The sequence below is a fragment of the Bufo bufo genome, chromosome 1, assembly GCF_905171765.1.
Source record: "Bufo bufo chromosome 1, aBufBuf1.1, whole genome shotgun sequence".
In the NCBI taxonomy this organism is placed as follows: Eukaryota; Metazoa; Chordata; class Amphibia; order Anura; family Bufonidae; genus Bufo; species Bufo bufo.
In genome coordinates, this window is record NC_053389.1 from 790,949,727 (window position 1) to 790,967,689 (window position 17,963).

Here is a 17,963-nt window from a genome sequence, read left to right on the forward strand (position 1 = left end):
GTATTCGTCTGATGGTATCAGTGAATTTAAGCTTGGAGTAGAAGAAGCATGTGGAGCAGACAGGTCATAAATTAGGCGCTTTTTATTCGATGACTGCTTTGAAACGATGCCAATTGGGTTAATGCGCCAGTGCTTAAAAGGAATATCGGTGAAGGGGCCCAAGAGAAAACCCTTGCTAACCTCTGACTGGACCAGTGACTCAACCACTTCTGGATCACGACTGGCTGATAGCAGATTTCCACCCTCCCAATTAGACTGAGGAAGGGCAATGATCCCCGTATGGAAACCTTCACGGAAACCGGAGATCAAGAAATCCACAAAGACCCGATCTTGGTGGTCTTTTAAGAGTACAGAGAGTAGATCGACCACTGCGCTCCACCCTTACCCCTGGCCCTGCCTACTTGCCTCGCCAGTCCTAATGACAGGGGACAACTGGACGGCAATCCCTAACTTGGAATAAGTGCAGGGATGACAGACAGACAAACAACAGAACGTGAACGGACCGAGTCAATACCAAGAGAGCTACGCAGTACAAAGGATTAAGCAAAGAATGGTCAGGAGAAGCCGGGGTCAAATACCAGGAGAGCAGAGAAGTACAAGAGGAGTCCTAAGAGAGTAGTCAGGTGGGAGCCGAGGTCACAATACCAGGACGGATGCGCAGTACAGGAGGAGCAGGCAAAAGGATGGTCAGGGAACAGGATCAGGTAAGTATTCAGCAGTCCAACAAATAGCCAGGAACCTAGAAATTAACAGGCAACCTGTAGCCAGCAGGCTGCCTGTATTTATAGTGGGGAGTGAGGGTCATGTGACGTGGCCAGCGTCACATGACCGACAGACCAACCAGTCGAGCACCGAGTGATCAGCTCGGCGCTCAAGGCAGACTAGGAGCAGGGAGCCACCCAGCTAGTAAAGCCGCCCTGGGAATGAGGTCAAACACAGATCCTCATTCCCAAAGCTAAGCAACAGGTCTGCGGGCAATGGGGGACCGAGTGCACCTTCGGAACCGCGTGACAGTACCCCCCCTTTTACGAGGGGCCACCGGACCCAAGACTTCAGGCGATGGCTTTTCAGGGTGTTCTAAATGAAATTTACGAACAAGTCTAGGAGCATGAACCTCCCTGGCAGGTACCCAGGATCTCTCTTCAGGTCCATACCCCTTCCAGTGAATCAGGTACTGCAAGGAATTACGCACCTTCCTGACATCCACTATTTTAGATACCACATACTCGACAGCATCATTAACAAGAACTGGCAGAGGCGAGGCTTTTGATGGTACTACCGGTTCAAAATATTTTTTAAGCAGAGATTTATGGAACACATTATGAATGTGGAATGACTCGGGCAGCTCCAACCTAAAAGATACCGGGTTAATCACTTCCGTGATCTTATATGGTCCAATAAAGCGAGGAGCAAACTTTTTAGAATCTACTTTAAGAGAGAGATTCTTGGAGGACAACCATACCTTATCCCCAACCTGAAAATTCACCCCCCTTGAACGTCTCCTATCGGCCTTGAGTTTCTGAGAACTTTGAGCCTTTTCTAAGTTCGATTGAACCCGGGCCCAAACTGTGCACAGTTCAGAGGAGAGCCTATCCGCCTCAGGGTTAGAGGAGGAGACGGATGACCCAGAATAAAAACGGGGATGGAAACCATGGTTACAAAAGAAAGGTGAAACCCCAGCAGAAGAATTGACACGGTTATTCAAAGCAAATTCAGCCAATGGAAGATATTTCACCCATAATTGCTGGTCATCAGCAACATACGACCTCAAGAATTGTTCGACAGACTGATTAAGGCGTTCAGTCTGCCCATTACTCTCAGGGTGGTAGGCAGAGGAAAAAGATAATGAAATTTTACATTTTTGACAGAAGGCCCTCCAGAATTTGGACACAAACTGCACACCCCTGTCAGAAACAATATTTTCCGGGATACCATGCAATCGAACAATTTCTTTCACAAAAATAGACGCCAAGGTTTTGGCATTCGGGAGTTTACACAGGGGAATGAAATGGACCATCTTGCTAAACCTATCGACCACTACCCAAACTACAGTCTTACCCTCCGCCGGCGGTAGGTCAGTTATAAAGTCCATCGAGATATGGGACCAGGGTCTACTGGGAATGGGTAGGGGTCGTAGGTTACCAGCAGGGCGAGTCCTAGGTGTCTTGGATCTGGCACAAACCTCACAGGCTGACACGTAGGACTTGACATCCCTAGTTAGAGTGGGCCACCAATAAGATCTAGAAACCAGATCCTTAGTGCCCTCAACACCCGGATGTCCACAAAAGGCAGAATCGTGACACTCACCCAACAGCTGGAGACGAAATTGTACGGGAACAAACAACTTATCTGTTGGGGTGGATACCGGTGCCAAATGTTGTTCAGACCTAATGCGAGCCGAGATATCCTGGGTAAGAGCTGCTAAGAAGATTTTTGCTGGCAGGATGGATTCAGGTGGTACCTCAGTAGGTTGAAAAGCCTGGAAGCTCCGAGATAATGCGTCCGCCTTCACATTTTTACTTCCCGGCCTGAACGTAATGGAAAAATCTAAACGAGTAAAAAACAGAGCCCATCTGGCTTGACGGGGATTCAACCTCTTAGCAGACTCGAGAAACATAAGGTTTTTATGGTCAGTGACAACAGTTACACAATGCCTTGCCCCCTCCAGAAAATGCCTCCACTCCTCAAATGCCCATTTAATGGCCAGCAGCTCCCTATTCCCTATGTCGTAGTTTCTCTCCGTGGGAGAGAATTTCCTGGAGAAGAAGGCACATGGTCTCAGATTAGTGAGGCTAGCAGGACCTTGTGAAAGGACTGCTCCTGCGCCGTCCTCGGACGCATCCACCTCCACAATAAAAGGTTTCTCCTGATCAGGCTGGATCAGAATGGGAGCGCTACTGAATGCCTTTTTTAATTTTTCAAATGAAGAAATGGCCTCAGTAGACCAATTCTCCAAATCCGCCCCTTTCTTAGTAAGGTCGGTCAACGGTTTAGCAATTATGGAAAAATTCATAATAAATTTACGATAGTAATTGCCGAAACCTAAGAACCGTTGTAAGGCCTTTAAGGATGAAGGTCTTACCCATTCCTTAATTGCTAGTACCTTACCAGGATCCATCTTGAAGGCGTGAGGAGTCAGAACATGCCCTAGAAACAGAATCTCCTGTACACCAAAGACACATTTCTCTTGTTTAGCGGATAGCTGATTCTCCCTCAACACCTCTAATACTTGTTTAACATGAGACACATGGGATTCGAAGTCAGGAGAGAATATCAAAATGTCGTCAAGATAGACAATAACAAATTTACCTAAGAACTCCCTAAGAATGTCATTCATGAAGTTTTGGAACACAGCTGGGGCATTGCTGAGTCCAAAAGGCATTACCTGATATTCAAAGTGTCCTACCGGAGTATTGAACGCCGTCTTCCATTCGTCTCCCTCCTTGATTCGGATTAGATTGTATGCCCCTTTCAGGTCAATTTTGGAAAACCAGGTTGCCCCCAGAACCTGGTTAAATAAATCCGGAATCAATGGGAGGGAGTATCTATTCTGGACAGTGATTTTATTTAATCTCCGGTAATCGATACATGGCCTAAGACCACCATCTTTTTTCTTAACGAAGAAAAACCCCGCCCCCATAGGAGAGACAGAAGGTCTAATATGCCCTTTACCAAGGCTCTCCTTAATATAATCTTCCATGGCCTTGCGTTCGGGCATAGAAAGATTATAAATTCGTCTTTTAGGAAACTTGGCCCCCTCTACTAGCTCTATGGTACAATCATAAGGTCTATGGGGGGGTAGAACCTCTGGGGTTGGTGATGAGAATACATCAGAATATTCTTTAACAACAGTGGGTAAAGTATCAGACTTTACTGAGACCCCAGCCTGTACCACGGACAAGCACGAGTCACACTTAGGCCCCCATCTCACCAACTCCCCATTGGACCAATCTATAGTGGGGTTATGTAGTCGGAGCCAAGGCAACCCTAGTACCACCTCAGCCGGTAGGTTCTCCAGGACTAAAAGGGAACATCTCTCTGAGTGGCACACACCCACGGTTAGAGAAATCTCTGAGGTACATAAGCTCACCGTACCACCAATAAGAGGAGTAGCATCAATAGCCATGACATGGATAGGAGTTGGTAAGGCAAACATAGGAATACCCAATCTTACGGCATACTCAGAGTCAATAAAGCTAGCCGCTGAGCCAGAATCAATAAAGGCCTTACCCGGCCATTTATCTACTCCCAGAGAAATCGTAATGGGTACCGAAAGCTTACATTTAGAAAATTCAGGGTGTACCTGGTCTTTAGGTTGCCTTGCCTTAGGAGACTTGACAGAGAGGACCTTCTTAGGACACTGGTTGATCCAATGGTCAGGATCTCCTCTAAGGTCTCTGGAAGTTGATAACTGACCAGAAGATCCTTTAATTTATCAGACAGACCTGACCTGAACTGACTCTTCAAGGCTGGTTCGTTCCATCCTGAGGGGACACACCACTTTCTAAATTGGGTGCAATAATCCTCCGCTGGTAGATTGCCCTGAACCAGTGCCTTTAGAGCCGTTTCCCGATCACCCTGTAATCGGGAAATGATAATGCCCACGCGTTGACTCTCGGGGCCAGAGGACACGGGGCGCAAACGGAAGTAAAGTTTACAATTCTCCTTAAAAGAGAGAAACTTCTTCCGGTCTCCAGAAAAGGGTTCTGGGAGCTTAATCTGGGGCTCAAAATGCAGACTGGAGGCCTGAGGAGTGGAAGAACCTTGCCCTAACTCAAAAGAACTGAGTTTTTCCCCTAACTTCTGCACCCTCTGCGTCAGATTAGAGACATGATCAGTCAGGGTCACCAGAGGATTCATAATACAGTGGTTATTGGGCCTGTTAATCTGTAACGGTCGCGTACACACACAGGGGGAAGGGAAGTGACCACTGCGGTCCACCCTTACCCCTGGCCCTGCCTACTTGCCTCGCGAGTCCTAATGACAGGGGACAACTGGACGGCAATCCCTAACTTGGAATAAGTGCAGGGATGACAGACAGACAAACAACAGAACGTGAACGGACCGAGTCAATATCAAGAGAGCTACGCAGTACAAAGGATTAAGCAAAGAATGGTCAGGAGAAGCCGAGGTCAAATACCAGGAGAGCAGAGAAGTACAAGAGGAGTCCTAAGAGAGTAGTCAGGTGGGAGCCGAGGTCACAATACCAGGACGGATGCGCAGTACAGGAGGAGCAGGCAAAAGGATGGTCAGGGAACAGGATCAGGTAAGTATTCAGCAGTCCAACAAATAGCCAGGAACCTAGAAATTAACAGGCAACCTGTAGCCAGCAGGCTGCCTGTATTTATAGTGGGGAGTGAGGGTCATGTGACGTGGCCAGCGTCACATGACCGACAGACCAACCAGTCGAGCACCGAGTGATCAGCTCGGCGCTCAAGGCAGACTAGGAGCAGGGAGCCACCCAGCTAGTAAAGCCGCCCTGGGAATGAGGTCAAACACAGATCCTCATTCCCAAAGCTAAGCAACAGGTCTGCGGGCAATGGGGGACCGAGTGCACCTTCGGAACCCCGTGACACGTGCATCCTTCGCTTTTAAGTCTACCAACACATCCCCACAATTGATGACTTTTTTTTTTGGGACATCTTGGGACGCTATGAGGATGGATGCCAAATTTACGTCTCTCCCTGCCACAATATCCTTCTTGAGGGTGTCTAGTAAAAAGTGAGAAGGCGCAATTTGAGGGGTGGGCATGGGAGTACCTGAAAGAGTCTGTGGAGAGGACAGAGTTGGTGCGGATGCCAGGAGCTGGTCGGATGCTGACGGCTGAGATTCCAGAACCCCAACCCTAGACTGAATGTCTGCCACGGAGCTGACTATACCGCTAATGGAGGATTGGAGTTGGGCTATGGATAGCTGAATTGAAGCTAGGGAGGGTTGTTCCCCTGAGGGCTCTGTCATTAACAATCTATAAAGTTCTGCTTTTCTCGCAGATTCCGGATACCGGATCCCCTTTCTGTTGAGCTCGGCGATCAGTTTTGGGATAGTCCAGCTCCGGAGTGACCTGTTGCTGGCGCGGCCTGAAACTGATGAGCCTGGCATCGATAAATTATCATCCATGTCAGACACTTGTGACATCCCGACTCAGTCTTTAATCCACTGATGCGAATCAAGACTTGTTCCCAGATTGCCGACGGACCTGTTCTGGATTGCCACTAGCAAATAAAAAAAAAACGGAAACAAGAACTAGCAAAGGTATATATGGGCTGAAATATGCATGAAATGGAACCTACCGATGCCTATGCCCTTGTTGCGCAATTCTTACCTTACAGAGGCGCTTGTCCGGCTTGAAAACGAAACCACGGCCGGAAGTGACTTCCAGGTATCTGAGGAGAACATGAAGTAGGCTGAATACCGTAACCGTGGAGATAGGATGAGGACCGCGAGATCTCTTTCTCTCTTTTTTTTTTTTTTTACATAATAATTTCGTGAGACCTGTCTGAACGAGTCAGCCTGCTATGCTTTTAGATGGCTAACCCATGTGAGGGTGGAATGATCCTGACAATCGAAACTGGGCATGAGAGGGTGAAGTGACGACTGGCTGTACCATACTACAACCGACCTGTGAATATGACTAACAGACGGATAGACCTATTAGCTGGACATGACAGATCTTCAACAGTGGACCAAACCTGGATGATCCAGGCGACCTATAACATCGGACTAAGCCTGGGCGAACCAGGTAACGAACAACGTCATTAAGCGTGGTAATAGCTGTAACGTATACCGGTGGACAGGACCTGGACAATCCAGATGACCCGTAACTATAGACTGAGCCTGGGTAATCTAGGTAACATATGACATCTGACTTGGCCTAGACAATCCCGATAACAAACCATGACATATAGCAGAGTATCAGCAGAGGGCTGAACCTGGGCGATCCAGGTGACATACAAAATTTTACTCGGCCTGGGCGATCCAGGTGACATACAAAATTTTACTCGGCCTGGGCGATCCAGGTAACAAAACAATGACATATAGCATAGTATCAGCAGTGGGCTGAGCCTGGGTGATCCAGGTGACATACAACATTTAACTCGGCCTGGGCGATCCAGGAAACAAACAATGACATATAGCATAGTATCAGCAGTGGGCTGAACCTGGGCGATCCAGGTGACACACAACATTTAACTCGGCCTGGGCGATCCAGGTAACAAAACAATGACATATAGAATAGTATCAGTAAGGATTGACCCCGGGTGATCCAGGCGACATATGACATATAGCGGGGCCGCAGCTGTGGCATGTAGCAATGGCCTGGACATGGATGATCCAGATAACCTAAAAGAAAAAACTAGACCTGGGCGATCCAGGTAAAACCATAACAATACATAGCACAGCCGCAGATGCAACAGATAACAGTATTTCCAGCGGCGATGGCAAGTAAATTGAGGACTGAAAAGGCAAATGAAAAACGGAAAGACTCCCTCAAGTCGGCGTGATATTAGCGCTTGAATTTGTATGAGCATTTGTATGACCATTAGCCCTTGAATTTGTATGAGCTGGTTCCAATGGCACCATTATATTAAAAAAAAAAATATTTTTTTTATCTGGTGTAACTGGAAGTGACTAGCATTGATGTGCTTAGACCAGTACTGGTGTTCTCAGCGCCCCTGGCCGCCTCCTAGGAGAAGCCTGGAGCTTGCACACTCCTTTTCTAAATCTAAACTCACCACCCCCCGCCTGCCTATTCCGTGCAACCGAAGGTGCCCCGGATGGCAGAGCGAGCGGTGGCCAAGAACAGGAGGATCGCTGGTCGGTCACGTGTGCGTCCCACCGTAAAGCGCACGCCGCCTGCACGAACCTCTCGCAATAGAGGGAGCCCAATACCATGGCCGCAAGTGTACAGCTCGCTCTATTGGAGACGTACTTACTTTGTGACGAAAAATTCACCTTGCACTGCTGCCCGTGCGCACCGTACCGTACAATAACTGAAGCTTTAGAATCGGCCGCAACGCCTGAACCTGCAAGAAGCTGGATGTGGCTCCTCCTACTCGGGTACGAGAGACACACCGCCGGTGATCGGGTGTATCAGGTATATATAGGGCACTAATCCGCAGCACTGCAACAGGCTGGAAGAGGCAGTGGGGTTTCAAAAGGGAGAAGTCGGCCCACACCAAACAGGCCCGCTACCGTTACACCGAGCACCACCATGCGTAAATCTACCTTGCCAAGGGGTAGGTGTTCTGCAGTATGCCGCATTTTTGATGAAAGTGCAGACGACAAAAGAGTGGTAGTTTGCAACCTGTGCCGTACCAAAATGAGCCGGGGCGTGAACACTAGCAACCTCACCACCACCAGCATGATCCGCCACATGGCATACAAGCACCCTAACAAGTGGGCCGAACGCCTGGGTCCACAATCTGGGTCTGCGGGTCACACCACTGCCTCCTCTTCCCCTGTGTTACGCTCTGCTGGCCAATCCCCTGTCGAAGGCGCAGGTCCGGATGCCCCTCGCCCTGCACCTGGACCTTTGCATAAACCATCAGCAACAACATCCACTTCCCTGTCCCAGCGTCCAAATGTCCATAACACAGTCATTTGAATGCAAGTGCAAATACCCACCCACCCACCCACAGGCCATAGCACTAAATGCGCAACTTTCAAAATTACTGGCCCTTGAAATGTTGCCATTTAGGCTTGTGGACACTGAAGCCTTCCGCAGCCTGATGTCGGCGGCCGTCCCTCAGTACGCAGTCCCCAGCCGCCACTATTTTTCACGGTGTGCTGTGCCCGCCTTACACCAGCATGTGTCCCAGAACATCACCCGTGCCCTGACCAACGCAGTTACTGGGAAGGTCCACTTAACCACGGACACATGGACAAGTGCTGGTGGCCAGGGACGCTACATTTCCCTGACCGCACACTGGGTAAATGTTGTGGAGGCCGGGAGTGAGTCGTACCTTGGGATGGCACAGGTGCTACCCGCGCCCAGGATTGCGGGCCCTACGTCTATCAGGGTCTCCGCCAGCAGCTATATTACTGGCTCCAACTCCCACTTCTCCTCCTCCGCCGCATCCTCCTCCACTTCCACCTCCAGCAGCATTCAGCCATCAATCGGTAGCGGGAAGCAGTGTAGCAATGCGGTGGGTAAGTGTCAACAAGCCGTGCTGAAGTTGATCTGTTTAGGGGACAAACAGCACACAGCGGCAGAGCTTTGGGAGGGTATAAGGGATCAAACCGAGCTGTGGCACTCACCACTCAACCTACAACCAGGCATGGTTGTGTCTGACAATGGCCGTAACTTGGTGGCGGCTTTGGAGCTCGGCAACCTAACACACATCCCATGCCTAACCCACGTCTTAAACTTAGTGGTTCAGCGGTTTATCAAAACCTACCTCAATTTGCTAGAGTGAAGGCGCGCCGCGTGTGTGCCTTTTTCCTCAAGTCGTCCACAGCTTCAGCCGGTCTGTCAACGCTGCAACAGCGCTTGCAGCTTCCAGCTCACCGACTGTTGTGCGATGTGAGCACACGCTGGAACTCTACGTTCCACATGTTGGCCAGGCTTTGTGAGCAGCAGAGGGCAGTTGTGGAATACCAGATGCAACATGGTCATCGCCTTTCGAGTCAACTGCCACTATTCACGAGTGAGGAGTGGGCATTGATGTCAGACCTCTGTGAGGTTTTAAAAAACTTTGATGAATCCACACAGATGGATAGTGGCGATAACGCTATTATCTGCGTAACCATCCCACTGCTGTGTCTACTCAAACGATCGCTGCTCCCAATTAAGGACAACGATCTGAATGTGGCAGACGAGGAAATGGGGGAGGACATCACACAGGGTGATAGCCAACCCACCCTCAGTTCGTCTTCTCAGCGCAAATTGGACCATGAAGAGGAGCTGGAGACAGTTGCCTCTGCTACAGAGGGTAGTACCCATGGAACTTTAATTCCATCTGTTCAGCGTGGATGGGCAGAAGAGGAGGAGGATGAGAAGATGGAGTCATCCTGATGTCGACATCTACGTCTTGCCTGTTGGTACTCTGGCACACATGGCTGACTTCATGTTAGGCTGCCTTTCCAGCGACCCTCATGTTATACACATTTTAGATAACACGGATTACTGGGTGTTCACCCTTCTCGACCCCCTCTACAAAGAGAACTTCTCATCTCTCATTCTTCTGGTGGAGAGGACGAGCAAAATGGTGCAATACTAGAAGATCCTTGTTGGAAATTGCTCCAAAATTTTCCATCTGACAACGCTGGCGGCCGGGTCCGTACTTCCTTAGGCAACTGAGCAAGGGGGACAAGGGGAACACACAGCAGTTCCAACAAAGGCAGGGCAACACTCTCCAAGGCCTGGGACACTTTCATGACACCCCACCAGCAACCTCACCCTGAAGCGCGGCCTAGTGGTACAAGGAGGGAAAAGTTTTGGAAGATGGTAAAGGAATACATAGCAGACCGTGTCAGCGTCCTGGATCTGGATGATCCCTCAGTGCCTTACAACTACTGGGTGTCCAAGCTGCACACGTGGCACAAACTTGCACTCTACGCCTTGGAGGTGCTGGCCTGCCCTGCCGCCAGCGTTTTATTTGAGCATGTATTTAGTGCTGTTGGTGGCATTATAACAGATAAGCGTATCCGCTTGTCCACTGGCAATTCAGACAGGTTGACTCAGATAAAAATGAACAAGGCCTGGATTGCCTCTGACTTCTCAACTCCACCAGAGGAGAGCTGAGCTGATGATGAACATAAAGGCAATTTCAATCTGTCATTTATAATGTACTCAATCTACTGTAGTGTATTCCAATGTACCTTTTCCACCACAAAAAAAAAGTATATGGTTGAATCTTGTTTTCTACTCCTCCTCCTCCTCATCCAGATTGCATATATTCCCTCCACTCTAATTTTTTTAATAGAGTCAGCTCAACTGCAGGCCCTCAACTCAAATTTTTTTATAGGGTCAGCTCAAGAGCAGGCCCTCGCCCCTAATGTTTTAGAGGGTCAGGTTAGCAGCAGGCCCTCGCCCCTAATGTTTTAGAGGGTCAGTTCAGCAGCAGGCCCTCGCCCCTAATGTTTTAGAGGGTCAGTTCAGCAGCAGGCCCTCGCCCCTAATGTTTTAGAGGGTCAGTTCAGCAGCAGGCCCTTGCCCCTAATGTTTTAGAGGGTCAGTTCAGCAGCAGGCCCTCGCCTCTAATGTTTTAGGGGGTCAGCTCAGCAGCAGACCCTCGCCCCTAATGTTTTAGAGGGTCAGCAGCAGGCCCTCGCCCCTAATGTATTAGAGCGTCAGCTCAGCAGCAGGCCCTGGCATATAATGTTTTAGAGCGTCAGCTCACCAGCAGGCCCTCGCATATAATGTTTTAGAGCGTCAGCTCACCAGCAGGCACTCGCATATAATGTTTTAGAGCGTCAGCTCAGCAGCAGGCCCTCGCCCATAATGTTTTAGAGCAGTGGTTCTTAACCTTTCTAAAGCCGTGACCCCTTAATACAGTTCCTCATGTTGTGGTGACCCCCAACCATTACATTTTTTTCCTTGCTACGTCATAACTAATTTTGCTACTGTTATGAATTGTAAAAGTGGTGCTCACAGTACCCCCCCCCCCCCAAAAAAAATAAAAAATCTGTGGTGATCAGGATACCCCCCAAATAAATAAATCAGAAGTGCTCAGGGTCCCCCAAATAAATAAATCAGCGGGGCTTCAGGTCTCCCCCAAATAAATAAATCAGCGGTGATCAGGGTACCCCCAAATAAATAAATCAGTGGTGCATCAGGTTTCCCCCAAATAAATAAATCAATGGTGCTCAGGGTCTCCCAAATAAATAAATCAGAAGTGCTCCGGGTCCCCCAAATAAATAAATCAGCGGTGCTTCAGGTCCCCCCCCAAATAAATAAATCAATGGTGCTCAGGGTCCCCCAAATAAATAAATCAGAAGTGCTCAGGGTCCCCCAAATAAATAAATCAGCGGTGCTTCATGTTCCCCCAAATAAATTAAGCCTTGCTCAGCCAAATAACTAAAATAAAATTAGCCAGGCTGAATTAAATCATTGGTGGCAGTGGTGCTCAGCGGCGGTGTCATTAACGAAAAAACTCGGACCTCAGCAGACAGGCGGCAAAACCTTAATTAGATTGTGGGCCTGGTGATCACTTTAATCAGCAGCAGCATGGTGATAAAAATGAGTGGCAAGGTGACATGGTTGGGAGATGGCAGCATGAGGAGGCCACATAGTGGCACAATGACTGAGTCTGGATAAAAGACTAAGGCCACGGATTGCTTAGAAAGATGCAGATGGAAACAATCTGTGGAGCTGTATCACGGTCACCTGCAGATTAATGCAGACCAGGGCCATAGCTATAGGGGAAGCAGGGGAAGCTGCAGCTTTGGGGCCCTGACCCAGAAGGGGCCCATCCAGGAGGAGGAAGAGTAAAGGATTTGGTCAGGGCCCCCTCAACAGTATTACACAATGAAATTATATACAGTGACAGTATAGACAGTGTATAAAACTAATGGAACAGCTGCCGGACCTGGTCTGAGAGAGCGATCTTTACTAGCCACAGGAATGGGGGTGGCATGAAAGGAAGGGGTCGCTAAAAAATTACTGTGGGATGGAGCCCCATTCAAAAATTGGCTGTGGGGCCCAGTCAATTCTAGCTACGCCACTGATGCAGCTCACAAAAACAAGTTGGGTTTATCGATTACAAAACCTTAATTAGATTGTGGGCCTGGTGATCAGTTTAAGGCCTTTTAAGCAGCATCAGCAGCAGCATGGTGATAAAAAATGAGTAGCACGGTGACATGGTGTGGCGATGGCAGCATGAGGAGGCCACATAGTGGCACAATAACGGAGTCTGGATAAAAGACTAAGGCCACAGATTGTTTAGAAAGATGCAGATGGAAACAATCTGTGGAGCTGTATCACGGTCACCTGAAGATTAATGCAGACATCAAATTCAGGTTGGGTTTGTCGGCCCACACCTAAAATCTTTTACTGGTTCAGCTCACCTGCAGGCCCGCAACTCAAATCTTTTACTGGGTCAGCTCACATGCAGGCCCACGACTTAAATATTTTACAGGGTCAGCTCACATACAGGCCCTCGCATAGAACTTTTTAGAGGGTCATCTCAGCTGCAGGCCATTGCATAAAATGTTTTACAGGGTCAGCTCACCCGCAGGCACTAGCATATGTTTAACAGGGTCAGCTCACTAGCAGGCCCGAACCTAAAATCTTTTACAAGGTCAGCTCACCTTCAGGCCCGCAACTCATGCTGCCTTGCTTTGAAATAGTAGCCGTAGCCGTTTATCAGGCTCTCTCTCCAGCATGGAACCCTGATTCCCCGTTACCCGTGGTCACCATGGTAGGCGCATAAAAGAACATTGAAAGTTGATAGGGAAGATATCCAAATGGATCGTGGACGTCATGGGGACATGCTATCAGGCAGAAGTTATCTAGAGTCAACAAAGCGGCAGCAGGGCCTCTCCTGTATAACGTTTCCTCATCCAAAATACCGCAGTGACATTCCCTGTAATTTTTTATTACTCATTCCAATAACAGGGCATCTTAAGAGTCCTGTATTGTTATTTATCGTCACTACCTCCCTGAGTCGGGAGCAGTGGCGTAGGGATCGCCATAGGAGTCCTAGCCGGGCCGCCGGCTGAGGATTAAAAAAAATAATAATTAATCTGCCGGTGCGATAGAGGGCAGCGTATCCCCCCCCCCCCCCCCCCCATCATTGGTGGCAGCGGCAGTTCCGATCAGAGTCCCAGCAGTGCAATGCTGGGGCTCTGATCGGTTACCATGGCAGCCAGGACGCTACCGAAGTCCTGTCTGCCTTGGCCAGTTACTTTGCAGCAATATACTTACATGCGCTATGGCCGCCCGGCGCTCCTTCTTGTAACTCGTCACAGGTCTGTGCGGCACATTGCTATAAGCATAAGCAATGCGCCGCACAGACTTGTGAGTTACAAGAAGAAGGAGCGCTGGGCGGCCACAGTGCATTTAAGCAGGGGCGTAGCTAGAAATGACTAGTCCCCATAGCAAAAAATAATTTATGGGCCCCCCCCCTTCCGGATCTCCCACCCCCACATACCTCTCGGACCTCGCTGCCACATCCGCAGCTCCTCATGCACTTGCGACGGTTACGCTGAGCACAGACAGTTGGTCACTGGCAACGCATTTGTGCCAGTGTAGGAAATGTATGAATCTAAATGTCTGTGTATAAGGATCCATTCACACGTCCGCAATTTCGTTCTGCATTTTGCGGAACGGAATTGCAGACCCATTCATTTCTATGGGGCAGCACGATGTGCTGCCCGGACACGGAATTGCGGACCCGCACTTCCGGGTCTGCAATTCCGTTCCCAAAAAAAATACAACATGTCCTATTCTTGTCCGCAATTGCGGACAAGAATAGGCATATTCTATAAGTGCTGCAATGTGCAGTCCGCAAAATGCGGAACGCACATTGCCGCTGTCCTTGTTTTGCGGACCCTTAAAGAAGATTGTTAAATTGTACAGGGGTCTGTAACACAAGAAGGCGAAAGAACATATTGTGGGGTGTGTATGTGTATTAGACAGAAGGTAGGGATATGTATCCCGTGTAGTTTGGGTATTAGGGAGAGTAAGGGGTATATATCTAGTGCTGATACACGTGTAGGTGAAGAGCGGCTCTGACATAATTCGTCCCTTTCATATTATAAGCTCCCCTTATATATAATTTACTTATAGTTCTGAAGACTCAGGGGTGCTGACAGGCTTGGCCTCAGGGTGGCTGGCTGGCTTGGCCTCAGGGGTGCTGGCAGGCTTGGCCTCAGGGGTGCTGGCTGGCTTGGCCGGGCAGAAGGAGTGTGGCATACTGTGAGGCCTTTTTTCACCAAGCTGCTCCGAAAAAAAATATTTTTCATTATACCTCAGGTCAGACAACCAATCAGACCCCCAATGTTAATCAGACCTCAGCTGACAGCCCCAATCATACCCCCAATGTTAATAAGACCTCAGATCACACCTCAGCTCAGACCCCAATATGAATGACCCCAATCAGACCTCAGATAAGAGCCCCATGCCTCATAGCAGACACCAGTAGCCTCATAGCAGGCCCCAGTAGCCTCATAGCAGCCACCAGTGCCTCTCCATCAGCCCCCAGTGCCTCTCCATCAGCCCCCAGTGCCTCTCCATCCGCCCCCAGTGCGCCCTCCCCGATATTAAAATCATTGGTGGGCAGTGCACCCCCCCCCTCTCCTATATTAAAATCATTGGTGGGCAGTGCGCCCTCCCCCCCCCCCAGTATTCAAATCATTGGTGGGCCCTCCCCCCCAGTATTTAAATCATTGGTGGGTAGTGTGCCCCCCCAGTATTAATATCATTGGTGGGCAGTGTGCCCTCCCCCCCCAGTATAAAAATCATTGGTGGGCAGTGTGCCCCCCCCCCCCCCCCCCCCACCGTATTAAAATCATTGGTGGGCAGTGTGCCCCCCCGTATTAAAATCATTGGTGGGTAGTGTGCCCCCCCAGTATTAAAATCATTGGTGGGCAGTGTGCCCTCCCCCCACCCAGTATTAAAATCATTGGTGGGCAATGTGCCCCCCCCCCCCTCCCGTATTAAAATCATTGGTGGGCAGTGTCCCCCCCAGTATTAAAATCATTGGTGGGCAGTGCCCTCCCTCCCAGTATTAAAATCATTGGTGGGCAGTGTGCCCTCCCCTCCCCCGTATTAAAATCATTGGTGGGCAGTGTTTCCCCCCCATATTAAAATCATTGGTGGGCAGTGCCCTCCCCCTAGTATTAAAATCATTGGTGGGCAGTGTGCCCTCCCCTCCCCCGTATTAAAATTATTGGTGGGCAGTGTGCCCCCCCCCCCATCATTGGTGGCAGCGGCAGTTCCGATCGGAGTCCCAGCAGTGTAACGCTGGGGCTCCGATCGGTTACCATGGCAGCCAGGACGCTACTGAAGTCCTGGCTGCCATGGTCAGTTACTCTGCAGCATACTTACATGCACTGGCGTAGCTATAGGGGTCGCAGCAGTCACAATTGTTTTAATACTTGGGACTGGAAGGGGGAGGGGGCACTGCCCACCAATGATTTTGGTACAGGGGAGGGGGGGAAGGGTGCACTGTCCACCAATGATTTTAATACCGCGAAGGGACGTGTAAATGGACCCTTAAAGAAGATTGTTAAATTGTACAGGGGTCTGTAACACAAGAAGGTGAAAGAACATATTGTGGGGTGTGTAAGTGTATTAGACAGAAGGTAGGGATATGTATCCTGTGTAGTTTGGGTATTAGGGAGAGTAAGGGGTATATATCTAGTGCTGATGCACGTGTAGGTGAAGAGCAGCTCTGACATAATTCGTCTCTTTCATATTATAAGCTCCCCTTATATATAATTTACTTACAGTTCTGAAGACTCAGGGGTGCTGACAGGCTTGGCCTCAGGGGTGCTGGCTGGCTTGGCCTCAGGGGTGCTGGCTGGCTTGGCCTCAGGGGTGCTGGCTGGCTTGGCCTCAGGGGTGCTGGCTGGCTTGGCCTCAGGGGTGCTGGCTGGCTTGGCCGGGCAGAAGGAGTGTGGCATACTGTGAGGCCTTTTTTCTCCAAGCTGCTCCGGAAAAAAATATTTTTCATTATACCTCAGGTCAGACCACCAATCAGACCCCCAATGTTAATCAGACCTCAGCTGACAGCCCCAATCATACCCCCAATGTTAATAAGAACCCAATAAGACCTCAGATCACACCTCAGCTCAGACCCCAATATGAATGACCCCAATCAAACCTCAGATAAAAGCCCCATGCCTCATAGCAGACCCCAGTAGCCTCATAGCAGGCCCCAGTAGCCTCATAGCAGCCCCCAGTGCCTCTCACCAGCCCCCAGTGCCTCTCCATCAGCCCCCAGTGCCTCACCAGTCCCCAGTGCCTCTCCATCAGCCCCCAGTGCCTCTCACCAGCCCTCTGCCCCAGTATTAAAATCATTGGTGGGCAGTGTGCCCTCTCCCCCCCCCTATTTAAAATCATTGGTGGGCAGTGTGCCCCCCCCCAGTATTAAAATCATTGGTGGGCAGTGCCCTCCCCTCACCCAGTATTAAAATCATTGGTGGGCAGTGTACCCTCCCCCCTCCCGTATTAAAATCATTGGTGGGCAGTGTTCCCCCCCAGCCATAAAAAAATGTTGCTATGGGGCTCATTCATTTCTAGCTACGCCCCTGGTTGGGAGTGGGTAATTGCTGTGCGCCTCCTGCCTTACTTAGATTTTTCTGCTTTAATAACTTGACCCACCCTCTCCACCCAATCAGATTTCAGCCATTGACCTCCCTTGAATGTGGTATCCCTTTCTCAAGCTCCCTCTCCGGGATGGAACCCTGATTCCCTGTTACCTGTGATCACCATGGTAGGCGCAGAAAAGAACATCGAAAGTTGATAGGGCAGACATCCGAATGGATCGTCGCCGTCACGGGGATGTGCAATCGCCCAGAGGTTATCTAGAGTCACCAATGCGGCAGCAGGCCACCGCCCATAATGTTTTAGATGGTCAGATCAGCAGCAGGCCCTTGCTCCAATTGTTTTTGAGGGTCACCAGCAGGCCATCAATCATAATATTTCAAGGCTGTGTATGATGCCCTCCTTTATGTGTAATATAGAGTGTATTGTACTGCCGGTTCCTTGTAATTTTTGGCAGCCCTTTCACTGCATAGGCTTTATGAGTGTAGGAGTCCCACTACCTGAACTATTGTAGCACAATGTGAATGAGGCCCTCCATTATGTGACATACAGGTTGTATCGGAGTGCCTCTTCCTTGTAATTTTATTGCAGCACTTGCACTTTATATACAATTGAATATACAGGAAAGAATGTTTCCTAACAATTTTTCCTGTAAAATTTATTTTTTGGGGGGGTTTTGTGCGTATTTTTGTCAGTCTGTAAAAGTGGCGTACAACTCGGACAACATGGTTCCCAGCAGCGACCTGGGAGTCCA